Source organism: Budorcas taxicolor, chromosome 11, assembly GCF_023091745.1.
Source record: "Budorcas taxicolor isolate Tak-1 chromosome 11, Takin1.1, whole genome shotgun sequence".
NCBI lineage: Eukaryota > Metazoa > Chordata > Mammalia > Artiodactyla > Bovidae > Budorcas > Budorcas taxicolor.
The window spans coordinates 40,560,353-40,575,217 of NC_068920.1; positions in this window are offsets into that span (position 1 = coordinate 40,560,353).

Here is a 14,865-nt window from a genome sequence, read left to right on the forward strand (position 1 = left end):
GGGGATAGAGCCCTAGGAGCCAGCGATGAGATGTAAATGCCTCCCATCCCACACCTCCCCCATCACTTCCTGAGGATGGTGAGGCCCCCAATACTTGTTTTGGAGAGAATTTTAGTCTGTGCTCAGAGGAAAAAGAGAGAGAGAGAAAGCCAGTAAATCAATAGCAGATTTTCCTTCCCATCAGTTGGTTTCAAGGTTTGAGCCAATGTCAACCAATCTAGAATTTCTAAGTTGTAAATAAAAAATTGAATGGTAAGATTTTTATCTGAGCTGCCTCATGAAAGGCACTATTCAGAGTCCTGGTTTATCACACTCCTCACGTAGTCTGAGCTAAGGTGTGGGTGCCACACTGCACGCCAGTCCAGGAAATGCAGTGTGAACGTTTTCACTTCTTCCCATCTTGGGCTACCCGTGCTCAGATGTGGCCCTTTTACTGGGTCTTCTTGTTTCCCCTCCATTAATTTCTTGCCCTCTGAACTAAGCATACAGAAATGGTCAAAGCAAACGAGGACATTAACAGGACACAACCCCAATGTTCAGGATTAAACAGGCATTCAACTTACCCATCACTGTACCAGGTACTGTGGAAATTAACAACAACAACAACAATAATAGTAGCAATGGCAGCTTACTTACTGAGCTGGCCACTCTTCCTCGTATTTCTGATGCTTCAGAAAAAAATGGATCAAGTGGGTGCCATTGCAGGTTTTATGTGCTTGTCCACTAGAAATAGGCACTTGCACTGGCGCTTGCCGCCTACCTCCATAAGGATTAAATCAGGTGCTGTTGCAGCTGCTGATTTTCAACACCCCCTGAAAGGAGTTTAGAGTGGAGAGTAGAAATGAGGCACATTCTGTGCTCTGGGAAAACCGGCAGAACAGGTCTTTCTATAGTGAGCTATTTTCAGGAACTAGTTTTATAAGCCCAATTCTTGTATTTCCTCATATCTAGAAAAGCACTAAAATCCTTCATGGTGGCGACTGCTCCTTGTGGCTTTTGCCAAAAATATGTTTTTGATTGCATGTATTCTTCCTTCACCAAAATCACATATATACTGACCTTGACTCCTACCTCTTTGGACAGTTTCTCAGAGCTATATGAGGTGCTATCTCCCAGGCTATAGTCCTTATTTTGCCCCACATAAACCTTAACTTGAAACTCTAAGGTTTTGCATTTTTTTTCAGTTGGCATATTGACAAATTGAGACTTTGAGAACTTAGGTAAGTTGCTCAAGGTTGCCCAACTAGTGAAAATAAAGAAACCATATGATCAATTTCTTGCTCCCAAAGAGTTTTAAGAAAACCATCTTTTCATCAATCACTCAGAATTTTTCTCTTACTTCTAGCCGTTTGCTGACATTCCTTCGGCAATAAATATGCATAAAGCACTGATGTGTATCTGTGAACACAACACTGGCAAAAGAGGAAAAAAATACAAAGAATGATGATTTTTCCAATGTGGTAGAATATAATGGAAGGCCAGAGTAATAGGATAGTGTGGGCCAGAGAACCCAGGGAACGTTTTACAGAGAAAGTGAGACTTAAGTTGAGTCTTAAACAGTGGGGAAAAAATTTTCAAAGGGTCTTCCTTGTCAGGGGAACTGACTGGGATAGGCAAAGGCACCGAGGCTTGGAAAGTGTGACAGGATGATGAAGCATCCTGGAAGGAAGTCTTAAGTGAAAGAATGACATATTTCCCACCCACTTCAGGGGTTGGGCTGGGGGTGGAGAGGAGGGCATTTGACTATGAATTGAACTATAGAGGTTGCAAATGGTAATTCCAATGCTTCACATTTCTTATCCTCAGAAGGTTTGAGAGTCCTTTTAAAAGAAGACAAAGAAGAATGAAAAAAACAACCAACCAACCAACCAACGCTGCTAGTTCTTAATACTTGAATCACTAACTCTACTATGAGAGCAACAGTCTACCAAACATGGGATCACTGAGAAAGTGTTTCTGGGGATTTCCCTGACCCATGCTTCCACTGCAGGGTTCATGGGTTTGATCCCTGGTCAGGGAATTAAGATACTAGATGCCTGCAGGGCAACTAAGCCCAAGAGCCCACAACTAGAGAGAGCCCAAGAGCTACAGCAAAGACCCAGTCCAGCCAAAAACAAATAAACTAACCAATTTAAAAGTAAAAAAAAAAAAAAAACTTAAGTGGAAAACAGACCTGATCCCTGCCCTCAAAAACTTTCAGTCCAGATATGAAGAAGGTTTTTTCTTGCATCATCAACAATCCTAGTAAAGAAGAGAAACCAGGGGCCTTGTGTTAATTTTTGCCTAAACCACCAAAGGTGATTTTAAGACCCTTCTCAATCCAAGACTTTTAGTTGCATCAGATAGGGTTTCAGTTCTGAGCCATCATCCTCGGGGGCTCTATATACACACAAAAAAAAATTGGCAAAGACCCGTGGTCTGTGTGGAAATATGGCTGAGAGGAACTCACCACACATTTATGGCACAGAGAATAATTTTTGCTAAAAAAAATTGTTTAGAATGAAACACAAGACAGAGTGGAACAAATTCCTCTAAAAATTTATTTTTAAAAATGTTTGCTTTTTTTTTTTTTCAGTCACTTCTATTAAAAAGTCATTCAGCAGGATTTAAGTAGCGGACCCTACTTGAGATGATGTTTCACTTTAGCAAGGGAAAGAATTTGAAGCTGAAAAGCCAACTACTACTTCATCACTTGAATGGAAATCCCCCTGAATTCTATGATCTACTCAATCGTAGGCTCCTAGGTTGAGTCACAAAAAGGTAACCAGTGGTCAGGAAGAAAGGCACCGAATTGTGAAAAGCATTTCCATTTGGCTTTAGTGCCTTTAAACCTGTTATTGTAATGGTTCTGGTGGAGGTGGGTGGGAGTGGAATTAAACATTGCTCCTTCATTCAGCAAATATTTATTTAGTGCTGCTACATGCCAGGCACCATGTCAGGTGTCTTTAAAAATGGATGTCAATTACGGAAAGAAGTACTTCTCTGACATGTGTAGCCTGCCTGTCCTCGTCCTTGGTGTGTGGGGGATCCGATTTACATTATTAGAAAAATTGTCTCATGGAGTGCAGAAGACCTGAGTGCAAGATTCACTTCTGGGTCTAGTTGTGTGGACCTCAATCAGTTACCAAATGTCTCTGGGACTTGATTTCTCCATCCTCAAAAATGAGGGAAGGTCATGCTAGTGGTTCTCAATTATGGCTTTCACCCGGGGAGTTTCAAGGACATATCAATTCTTGTATCCTATTCGAGACCGGTGGAGAAGGAAATGGCAACCCACTCCAGTATTCTTGCCTGGAGAATCCCATGGATGGAGGAGCCTGGTAGGTTACAGTTCATGGGGTCGCTAGGAGTCAGACACTACTGAAGTGACTTAGCAGCAGCAGCATTCGAAACCAGCGGTCTCAGGATCTCTGGAGTTGGGGCTTGGGAGCAGGTTTTTCTTGGAAAGCTCTCCCTGCCCACCCACAGTGGTTCTTCTAGTTTTATCCTCTTTGCTAAAGACTAAAGACAAAATGCCAGAGCATGGGGTCCACCGAAAAACAAGGTGGCAACTCTGACTTCCTGGGCACTGCAATTTTTAATGACGAGGTCACGGCTTGCCTCTTCTCCTCCACTTCTGGTCTTAGCACGTTTATGCCTTCCTTCCTCCATTTCCTCCCCTGTTACCACCTGTTTCCTGACTCCCTTTCTCCCCCGAGCCACTTGCTATGGCCTAGTGCCTGCTGTACTTCCCTTCTGCTTTTGGTAAACTGTACAGCAGTATCTGGGGCTTCCCAGGTGGCTCAGTAATAAAGAATCTGCCTGCCAATACAGGAGATGCAAAAGACACAGTTTCAATCCCTGGGTCAGGAAGATCCTCTGGAGGAGGAAATGGCAACCCACAGCAGTATCCTTGCCTGAAAAATCCCATGGACAGAGGAGCCTGGCAGGCTACAGTCCACGGGGTCGCAAAGAGTCAGGCACGAGTGAGCACAGTATGCACACAGTAGTTTTCATTTGAAGCTAAGAAAGAATTCATCTCAAGAGTTCCTGGTCTCAGGAAGGATGACCTGTAGCAGGAAAATGAAAGGCCCTCTAACCCTGAGAATACAATTATAGTTCTCAAGAAAATAGGACAGGACACTTCTAAGAGTCAGGAGTAAAGCTAAAATCAAACCCTGTAAAATAGTACCTTCCCTGATTATGCAGAAGAGCATATGCCTTCCAACCAGTGGAAAATTAGACACAATTGGACTTCCCTGGCAGTCTAGCGGTTAGAACTCTGTACTTACAATGCAGGAGGTGCAGGTTCAATCCCTGGTCAGGGAGCTAAGATCCTACCTGCTGCTCAGTATAGCCAAAAAAATAAATAAATAAAATAAATTAAAAGAAAAGTAAATTAGATGGAATTTCTCCAGGATTTAACCCCAAAAGCTAAAATATTGAAAGTCAATTGGGAAGTCTTTTGGTCAAACATTTCAGCCCCATGCTCAGGTTTCCAAGCCCATGAAAGTGACTTTACTAGATGTGTTTCCATTTGTGGGTATTCCCCTTTTAAAAATGAAAGTACCATTAAATTAAAACATGTTTTTAAGAATATCTATACACTGAAAACCCCAAGGGGCCCGTGTAAAGTACAGTTGTTTTATCTGCTTAAAGACAAGCAATGGGTTGAACATAGAGGGTATTCAACAGATGTTCCCTTCTTCTTATGAAAAAAGTAAAATTTACACTATTAAATTTAACATGGGACCTTTTTGCTCAATGCCTTTCTTTTGAACCCCAAACTGAAACACTTTGGAGGGATGAGAAGAGCACTCCTAATTCAATTTTTATCACTTAGCAGAGGTTTTGGTACCAGGTTGGATGAATGAATGAACAACTCCCTCAATGGAAACTTCTCCTGAAAGTTTTCTCTTGCATAAACCATTCTCCTTTGCTTATTCTGAAAATGGCACTATTTGCCATCACAAGATTTAGACTGACTATTCCAAGATGAAGTGACAATGCCTAAATGCTGCCCACACCACACCACCTGTACGGTGACCAAACGTCCCCTTCACTTCCCTTCTCATGTACCTCATGAAGCTGTTGCTCATGAAGTGGTGGTGTGGCCCCACTCAGACACTCAGAAAGAACTTTCTACTCTGGGTGTTCCATCTGGCCCCATGAAGCTGCCTTGAAGTTTCAGCTGAAAGGTTATTTATTCATTCATATCCCATTTAATAATCTATTTTTAGCTTTGTATTTTGAAATACTTGTATGGTCATCAGTTCAGTTCAGTTCAGTTCGGTCATTCAGTCGTGTCCGACTCTTTGCAACCCCGTGAATTGCAGCACGCCAGGCCTCCCTGTCCATCACCAACTCCCGGAGTTCAACCAAACTCATGTGCATCGAGTCGGTGATGCCATCCAGCATCTCATCCTCTGTTGTCCCCTTCTCCTCCTGCCCCCAATCCCTCCCAGCATCAGAGTCTTTACCAATGAGTCAACTCTTCCCATGAGGGGGCCAAAGTATTGGAGTTTCAGCTTCAGCATCAGTCCTTCCAATGAACACCCAGGACTGGTCTCCTTTAGGATGGACTGGTTGGTATGGTCATAGGAAGTTGCAAAAAATGTACAGAGAGGGCCCAGGTACTCTTCACCAAATTTCTCCAATTCACCAAACTAATATGCAATTTGTCAGAATCACTTTTATCAGGCCTTTTTACATGAAGGAATGGGAAATAGAGTGACCAGCCTTCCTGGTTTGCCCAGTGTGTCGGGGGAGAGGGGTTTCCCACAATATGGGATCTTTAGATTTAAAACCAGGATAGCCCCAACCCAACAGAGACAAGTGAGTCACCCTAAAAATATCCATATTAATGTGCTAAGCAAGCAATGTTTGGGATCCCTGTTACTCTTTCTGTCCTTCTAGAACTGGTTCCGTGACCCCTTCTGTGCTCTCCATTTCTCTGTTCCATTCCATTACTCCTGTTTGCAGGCTCTCAGCTCTCACTAATTGGATCTGTTTCTCTTTCCTCTGCTTAAGAACTATCCCCTCACACTGTCCTGAGCCCCGCATTAGCTATCAAAATTTCCATTTTCTCAGCTCACACTGCTGATTTCAACAAGGTATTCAGAGAAAAGCTTTTCATTCCAATGCAGTGAAAAAAAGCCCTGGACTCAGAATCAGGAACCAAGGGTTCACATCCTGCTTCTGCTGTTGGTAGAGTGACATGGTGTAAATGGTTTTCCAACTCTGGACAGTTAGTCTGAAAACAAGGTAACTGGTCAAAAACAGGCTTTCTCACCTACTGACACTATTGATTTCTGGGCCTGATTATTCTTTGTTGTTAAGGTCTATCCTGTGTCTCATATGAGTAGGATGGTTAGATGCATCCTTGGCCTCTGCTCTCTAGATGCCAGGAGAAGCCCGAAACTGTGACAACCAAACACATTTTCAGACACTCCAAATGTCCCCTGGGGAGTAAAATCACCCCAGGTTGAAGACTGCTCTAAAACATTTTCCAAGTCACTTTTAGTTCTGAAAGCACTTGCTATCATTGAGTGAGTGAATGATGGTCTATCAGTCATGTCTGATTCTTTGTGACCCCATGGACTGTCGCTCACCAGGCTCCTCCGTCCATGGGATTCTCCAGGCAAGAGTATTGGAGAGGGTTGCCATGTCCTCTTCCAGGGGATCTTCCCAACCCAGGGATCGAACCTGGGTCTTTTGCATTGCAGACAGACTCTTTACCGTCTGAGCCACTAGGGAAGCCCTTTCACTATCATTAACCCCTGGTAAATTAGAAGTGATTAATAGTTTCCACTTCACCTCCCTAGAATATCTGCATTTTCAAAGTATTACCTGTTTGGAGAAAAGTCTAGAAGCATCTTCACCAAAACATTAAAAACAGCTCTCTCTAGGCTGTGTTAGTAGAGGTTTAATTTTTTTTCTTTTCTTCTTTTCCTTCTCTTCCTACCCCTATTCTTCCTCTTCTTCTTCTTTTTTTTTTTTTTGGAGGGATGGTTAATATCAACATAATCTTGTGTTATCCGAGTTATTTTTTAATTGAATGTTTTAAAATCCAGATGAAATCAGTAGGTTTTCAAGCCAACACTATGAGTGAAACAGGAGAGATTACAGGAAAAATAGGGCCTCACTAAGTCACCTCATTCTGAGTTCTCATACCTTTTCATATAGCTGTATTTACTTTGAAATTTTTATGATATATTATCTGAATCAGATTATTCTGGCAAGCAAACAAGATTTTTCAAAGTACTCCTCATACCAAAAGCATCCTTCCAATTCAGGGTCCCTCAGCTAGAATGAACAAAACCCCCTCTCAGAAGCACACGTGTGCATGCTAAGTTGCTTCAATCAGGTCCGACTCTTTGTGAACCCCAGGACTGTCGCCCATCAGCCTCCTCTGTTCATGGGATTCTCCAGACAAGAATACTAGAGTGGGCTGCCATGCCCTCCTCCAGGGGATCTTCCTGACCCAGGGATCAAACCTGAGTCTCTTCCATCTCCTGCATTGGCAGGCAGGTTCTTTACCATTAGGGCCACCTGGGAAGCCCATCTCAGAAGCACAGTCCACCCCAAGCCCTCAGCCTCTGATATTGGGACTGTCTGGTTGAGGGAGGGTTCTAAACCACAGACTTCCAAAGCTCATGGATTATTCACTTCATACAAATGTGCTAAATATTTGAATGAGTCATATAAACTTACTGATAGCTCACTGTTTCTGACGTACAAAAGCCGCAATCTTATATAGGTTTCCCTAATAATATTCAGGAAGTGTCAAATAGATGAATCCTGCTTATCAACACTGGTCCTCCAGTCAAGTGCCTTGACATGAGAAGTGGGTAGAAAGGGTAGGTGGTAGAGGAAAAGCCCGAAGGAGAAGATAGAGGAAGCTAGGCCTCTTATGAGTGATGGAGGACCCCTGGGGATGATGGTGGTCCCCCAACTGACCTGATCCACGATTTCACCAAGACAGGTTGTGTCTCGTGATTCTGTCCTGCGCAGAGTGTAAGCTCCCTGACAACAGAAACCATCTGCTAGTATATGCATCTGTATGTCTCATTCTGCGCCTCTCTCTCTGTGTTACACACAGCAAGGACCTAGTAATCACTGCTGAATGGTTAAGTGCATAGGAATATTGAGATCCTATTGTGCTATGAAATGATTCATTTAGGCCTTCCCTCATGTATGGGTTCCTCCATCCACTGTGTTTATTACCTAAACACGCAAAGAAAAATGTTATTTCATGTGGTCTGATCAAAAATCTTGCCCCAGCTCTCAAGACAATTCTAGCCCATGCAAATTAGGCCTAAAGAAGTGGTTTCCATGCTAGAATCCAAGTTCAGTGTGCTCCATGTGAACGGTTTCATCATTAAAGCAAGTGAACCCGGGGAACTCCCTCTTGAAGTTACATTTATGACCCCAGTCTCTCTGACAAATGACAATACCCAGTTAAAGCAAAGGAAAAAGTCTACTTGGAAGAGGGGAAAAAACAGTTTACTTCATTAATGACCAAATCTTCTCATGCTCACCAACTCATTTTTGGATTCTCAAAACCCAGGAGTTTGCCCCTGTCATCAAAAATACACAAAGGCTCTGAAAAGATTCCAGTACGCAAAAGTCAGACTGAAGCAATGATGAGGCACTCATTCAAAATCTTTCCGATTATTTTTGAGGTGCTTTTTCCCTTTTAGAGCCTTTATAGTTTATGAACAGAATTGACTAGAATGAGGCCTTCTGAGTCATAGAAAGCCAATTAGATTTATTCCAACTGATTAGGGCTACTAGCTCTGACTTGAGGTCAGTAGAATAAAGGAATCATTCATTCAGGGATGAATGGTCTCACGTTTTTTATAAGAAGTTCAACAAAGTCCTCAAAATCTGACAAGCTCCTATGTTTGTATCTTTTTCCTGTTTTGCCTTGACATTTGCATAACTAACAGCTCCATCCAACATGGCTTTGACTGGTGTGAACTGACTGCCAGAATTTGGACAGGACCATTTGTAGAAGGCCCAGCCCCCTATCAGCAGCATGTGACTGTCCCCTGAAACCTACTGACTCTCTCTTGGTTACCATGAAGGAAAGACTGGCAATTTCTGTTTAGTCCAGGTATTTATTTCCAGGAAACTGACCAAGCAAATCTTGCTTTCCTGACCTCTGATTTAAGAACACAGGATCTCCAGTGGAAAAGGAAACTGCCAGAGGACAGAAGAAATCTCAGTGCAGGGCAAAGGTCAACAGGAGTTGTGAACCCAGGGACTGTAGCCCACCAGGCTCCTCTGCCCATGGGAATTCTCCAGGCAAGAATACTGGAGTGGGTTGCCATGCCCTCCTCCAGGGGATCTTCCTGACCCAGGGATTGGACCTGAGTCTCTTACGTCTCCTGCATCCCACCTTTCTGCCTCCTATGGTACACATAGCCAGCCTCGCGCCCATTACAGAGGTGAATTAAACCGAAAATTGCTTCAAGGTCTAATTCTCTATAATTCTATGGCCACTTAGGAAAAAAAGCGTTCCTCTCTTCTGCCCTTGTTCCTTCCCTTTCTCCCCCTCCTTCCTCAATCCATCTCTCTCTTTCTCCCTCTGCCTCCTGCCCCTTCCCTCCTTCCTTCCTCCTTCTCTCTCTCCCTCTCTCTTTCTCTCCCCCTCTCTCTTTTTTCCATAGGGCTTACTAAGTCCTGGCAAATGTTTCCCGGCAGCCAAATAGAAGTCATTACCAGAAGCACCGCAGCTAAACAGAGGGAAATGTTTAGGTAAGCATTATAATGGGCATGGAAATAAAGAGACCACAATTCAAAGCATAAGTCATCGTAGATGAGAATGCACATGTCTGGGGCTTAGGTTTATGAGAAATGAACGGGATGAGGCTGGGCTGGCGAATCCCTCGGCTCGTGTTTTCTTAATGCCAGGAGTGATTTATTTTCTGGTAAACAGTTTTGCTCAAGTAGGGCATCCAATTACTACAAACCTTGTTTGGTATAAAAACTAACTGCATAGAAAAATATTGCTTTAGCAAGGTTTAACTGGTTGTTAATCCAAACATGTGGCAGAGCCCGAATTCCAGGGCTCAAAATATCCTCCTGATTCTTAGCAGCATCCGAACGTCCAGAGGAGGTCATAATCATCACTCTTAATGAGGCATGACACGGAGGTAGCCTATGGAAAGAGGACATTTCCATAAAAACCATGGTATGGAAACCAAGCCTGCTGGGGGAGGCAAGCGGTCCCTTAGGTAGGAGTTCTGCTCAGCTGCTTTGAAGTATGAGGCTGGGCTGCTTCGGGAAGATGAAAAAAAGTTTCAAAAATCCTCCTTTCCACACAAATCTCGTCACATACAGCTCTGTTCCCAGGGATGTTTCATCACCTAAAGAAATATATTTAAAACAGACACAAGTAAAAGTATCCTTTTATAAGGAAAGCAAACTCTGAGCTTTTATTTTTTAAACAACAACAACAAAAACTGTAATTGCCTCCTTCAAATTCTCTGGGTTCACCTCTCAGCATCCATGAAACCTAATTGTCATACTTTAAATACTTTGTTTTTAAGTTAAAAAAAAAAAAAACAAACTTGAAAGAACTCAAGAAAGGAAAATGAAAGAAAGAGAAAGAGAGAGATCTGGTCATCAAGAACATTTAGCTTCTATGTTAAAACAAAAGAAAAAGTTTTAAAAAGAGAAAGAAAGATAAGTTAATATCCACAGCTTCCCAGCTTCCCACATCTCATTTCCACGGGGTTTCCTGCTGCTAATAGCTTACAGTTGCCTCTACGAGGTGTCCGGTGACCGTGTATTCTGAGTATGGCAGATACACCCCTCCGCCTGCACGTCCTGGAGGGTTTGTTTAAAATACTTTTCTTATTTCAAGGTGGCAGTTGGCAGTCAGAACGGTCCTAAATGACTCTGGAGCCATTCGAGTAGAAAGGATCGCGAAGTGTCGGCTTACTCGGCACACAGACCAGGAGCTTCGCCACGAGGCAGCAGGCTCTGGCTCCGTGCACTGGGTTCGCTGCCACATGCAATACCCTCAGCACAGCGGAGTCGGGGCGCCCCGGGGGGACTTGGCCCACAGAAAACCCTCGGCTCGGCCATCCCAGGCAGATAACTAAACCAATCCACCGCGTTGATTCACGCCGATCACATTCATTTAAGAATTCGAAAGATGGGGATTTCATAATCTCCCTTGGTTATTCGTTCCAATGTCTTACAACGCTTCAACCAGGACCTGCTCCTCCATCTCCAACCCTAATCTCCCCTGATGCAATTCCAGCCCCTCCAGGTTTTTTTTTTTTTCTGTCTTCACTAGAAATGAAAAACAGCTGGACACCATCTTCTGCATAAAAACTCTCCATAAACTAGGAGACCATTACTAAATCAACCGGGTCTTTGTCTTCTCCAGGTTACACGATGGATGCCAATGCCTTCAGAGTTCCCTCTGGGTGCTGGTTTCTTATTATTTTCCTGACTTTCTGTGTCACTCAAAGCATCAAGGCCCAAGCTAGAAATTTTGTGAGAATTTGTCTCATAATAAATGTGTTCGTGTGCGCATGCATGTATAGGAGGAAAGTTAATTCACAGTGCCAATGAGTTAATTTTGCAAACTCTTCTGTTGTGAAAAATAGTAAAAAAAAAAAAGTTTACATAACATACACGCACAATTTAAAAAACAAAATACAGTCAGAACTCACACACCCAGCACAAGTTATTTTTTCTATTAACAGTGACCTTGTGTTGGATTTGCCTTATTTGAGAGAGGAGGCTGAGAGTTATTTCACCATTGTTTGTATTTTAAGTCACATTTACATTGAAATCACACTTTGTTTTAAATCCAATGATGCTGTTTTAACTCTTTCACACACATTTGTTATAGCCTCTCTCAAACCTGACAATATTCAGCTAAGGCATCAGAAGCTTTATAAGATGGCCCATTCTAAAAAAAGCTGAATCCAAATCAAAAAAAAATCTTTAAACCGGAATGTTTTCAATGAGCCAAGTTTACTAACAGTCTGCTGCTGCTGCTGCTGAGTCGCTTCAGTCGTGTCTGAGTCTGTGCGACCCCATAGACGGCAGCCCACCAGGCTCCCCCGTCCCTGGGATTCTCCAGGCAAGAACACTGGAGTGGGTTGCCATTTCCTTCTCCAACGCGTGAAAGTGAAAAGTGAAAGTGAAGTTGCTCAGTCATGTCTGACTCTTAGCGACCCCATGGACTGCAGCCCACCAGGCTTCCCCGTCCCTGGGATTCTCCAGGCAAGAACACTGGAGTGGGTTGCCATTTCCTTCTCCAATGCATGAAAGTAAAAAGTGAAAGTGAATTTGCTCAGTCGTGTCTGACTCTTAGCGACCCCATGGACTGCAGCCTACCAGGCTCGTCCGTCCATGGCATTTCTCAGGCAAGAGTGCTGGAGTGGGTTTCCATTGTCTTCTCCGTTACTAACGGTCTAGTTCTCTATTATTGAAATACTCATGTCTGAGCTAAGATACAATGCTTTCATCAATACATGTCAGGAAACAGGCCATTTAATCATGTTTCTAGCAGATGATATTTGATTGTATTGTTTCCATCATCCTAGGAAACTGCTGAGAATCAGATGTGCCCAGTTTCAGTGGAGTTAGAGATGCAAGCATCTGTAGATGTAACATCATGGATTTTCTACTTCCTATCAGTCAAAGATGTTGCTTCACGAAACCAGTTGAGATGAAGCAACATGAACAAACAACTATCATTTTGTATGTTTAAGGGGAAAAAAATGTGTGAATCAGATCTTCCTTTATGGTCATCCTGAATCTCTGCTTGAGTCAAAAGCCAGAAGGCTTCCTGGATATTAAGCCACAGTTCTCAGTTCAGCTGATGTGAAACCACGAGCCTGTGCTTATTGTCCAGAGGTAGCTGTAATCCCCTCTCCCACCCATAGGCGGCCCCTCTTCTTTATTTTTTTTATTGAAGTACAGTTGACTTACAATGTTATTTATTGCTGTACAGCAAAGTGATTCATTTATATATATCACACTCTTTTATGTTCTTTTCTATTATGATTTATCATAGGATATAAATATAGTTCTCTGCTATACTGTAGGACCTTGCTGTTGATCCATTCTATGTATAAAAGCTGACATCTGCTAACCCCAAACTCCCACTCCATCCCTTCCCCAACGCCCTCCTCCTTGGCAACCACCAATCTGTTCTCCATGTGTGAAATTCTGTTTCTGTTTCATAGGTAAGTTCATTGTGTCATATTTTAGATTCTACATATAGGTGATATCATATGGTGTTTGTCTTTTTCTGATTTACTTCACTTAGTGTGATAATCTCCAGGTCCATCCATGTTGCTGCAAATGGCATGATTTCATTCTTTTTTACGACTGAGTAATATTCCACTGTCTAGTCAAGGCTGTGGTTTTTCCAGTGGTCATGTATGGATGTGAGAGTTGGACTGTGAAGAAAGTTGAGCACTGAAGAATTGATGCTTTTGAACTGTGGTGTTGGAGAAGACTCTTGAGAGTCCCTTGGACTGCAAGGAGATCCAACCAGTCCATTCTGAAGGATATCAACCCTGGGATTTCTTTGGAAGGAGTGATGCTAAAGCTGAAACTCCAGTACTTTGGCCACCTCATGCCAAGAGTTAACTCATTGGAAAAGACTCTGATGCTGGGAGGGATTGTGGGTGGGAGGAGAAGGGGACGACAGAGGATGAGATGGCTGGATGGCATCACTGACTTGATGGACATGAGTCTGAGTGAACTCAGAGAGCTGGTGATGGACAGGGAGGCCTGGCGTGCTGCGACTCATGGGGTCGCACGGAGTCGGACACAACTGAGCAACTGAACTGAACTGAACTGAATATTCCACTATATATATGTACCACATCTTTTTTGTATATTCATCTGTCAGTGAACATTTAGGTTGCTTCTCTGTCTTGGCTAGTGTAAATAGTCTTGCAAAGAACATTGGGAAACATGTATCTTTTTGAATTATAGTTTTTTCCAGATGGAAAAAGGAAACCCTCGTACACCTTTGGTGGGAATGCAAATTGGTTCAGTAACTGTGGAAAACAGTATGGAGGCTTTTCCAAAAACTAAAAAATAGGACTACTTGCAATATACGTCCTGCAATCCACTGCTAGACGTATATTTATCTCTTCTTAATCACAGACTCTACCTTGGTCTTTCCACCTTGGCTCTGCTTTTTCCAGAATTCTCCACTGCGAACTTTTCCTGTCCTAGAAAAGGAGCAGAAGTCAAAGCTCTGTTCTCACCACTTTCATATCGATTTTTCCTCAAGCAGACCAAAGAAAGCATTTCTTGCTTTTTGTTATTTTTATTGTTGCTGTTGGATTTTTTTTTTTTTAATTGACCTCTACTGCCCACTGATTCACTACAATGGTTTGGTCTATATCATCTCACTTGTTTTGTGTTCACAGGTCCTCCTTTCATGACTAGATCAAGGTTTGTGACTTGGCAACAAACTTATTTTTGTTTCTTTCAAGATTCCAGATCCGTTTTGAATGCAGACCTCGGTTGGCTTCAGAGCACATTCCCACAAAGCTGTGTGGAGGCTGGCTTCCTGCATCCAGTCTCTTTATCCAACACCAACCTTCCCTTGGCTTCAGGTTAAATAGTTTTAAACCATCGCCACGCTCGCTGAGAATTTATAAAGACTGTTCGCTTCCATTTTTTTTTCCCAAGCTGATGCCCATGTTTTATTCTAATTCCCTTTGGTAAAAGTAAGAAATATGCAGGGTGTTTGATTTCTCTTTGGTAGCAACTCCACTGTGGACACTTCTTGCAAAGATTTTTCTCCACCTGTCAGAACCGTGGCCAGACTATTTCCCATCCTAACGGCTGCTCCAAGTTCCAGAACAAGGCTAGACCCACCTGGCAGAT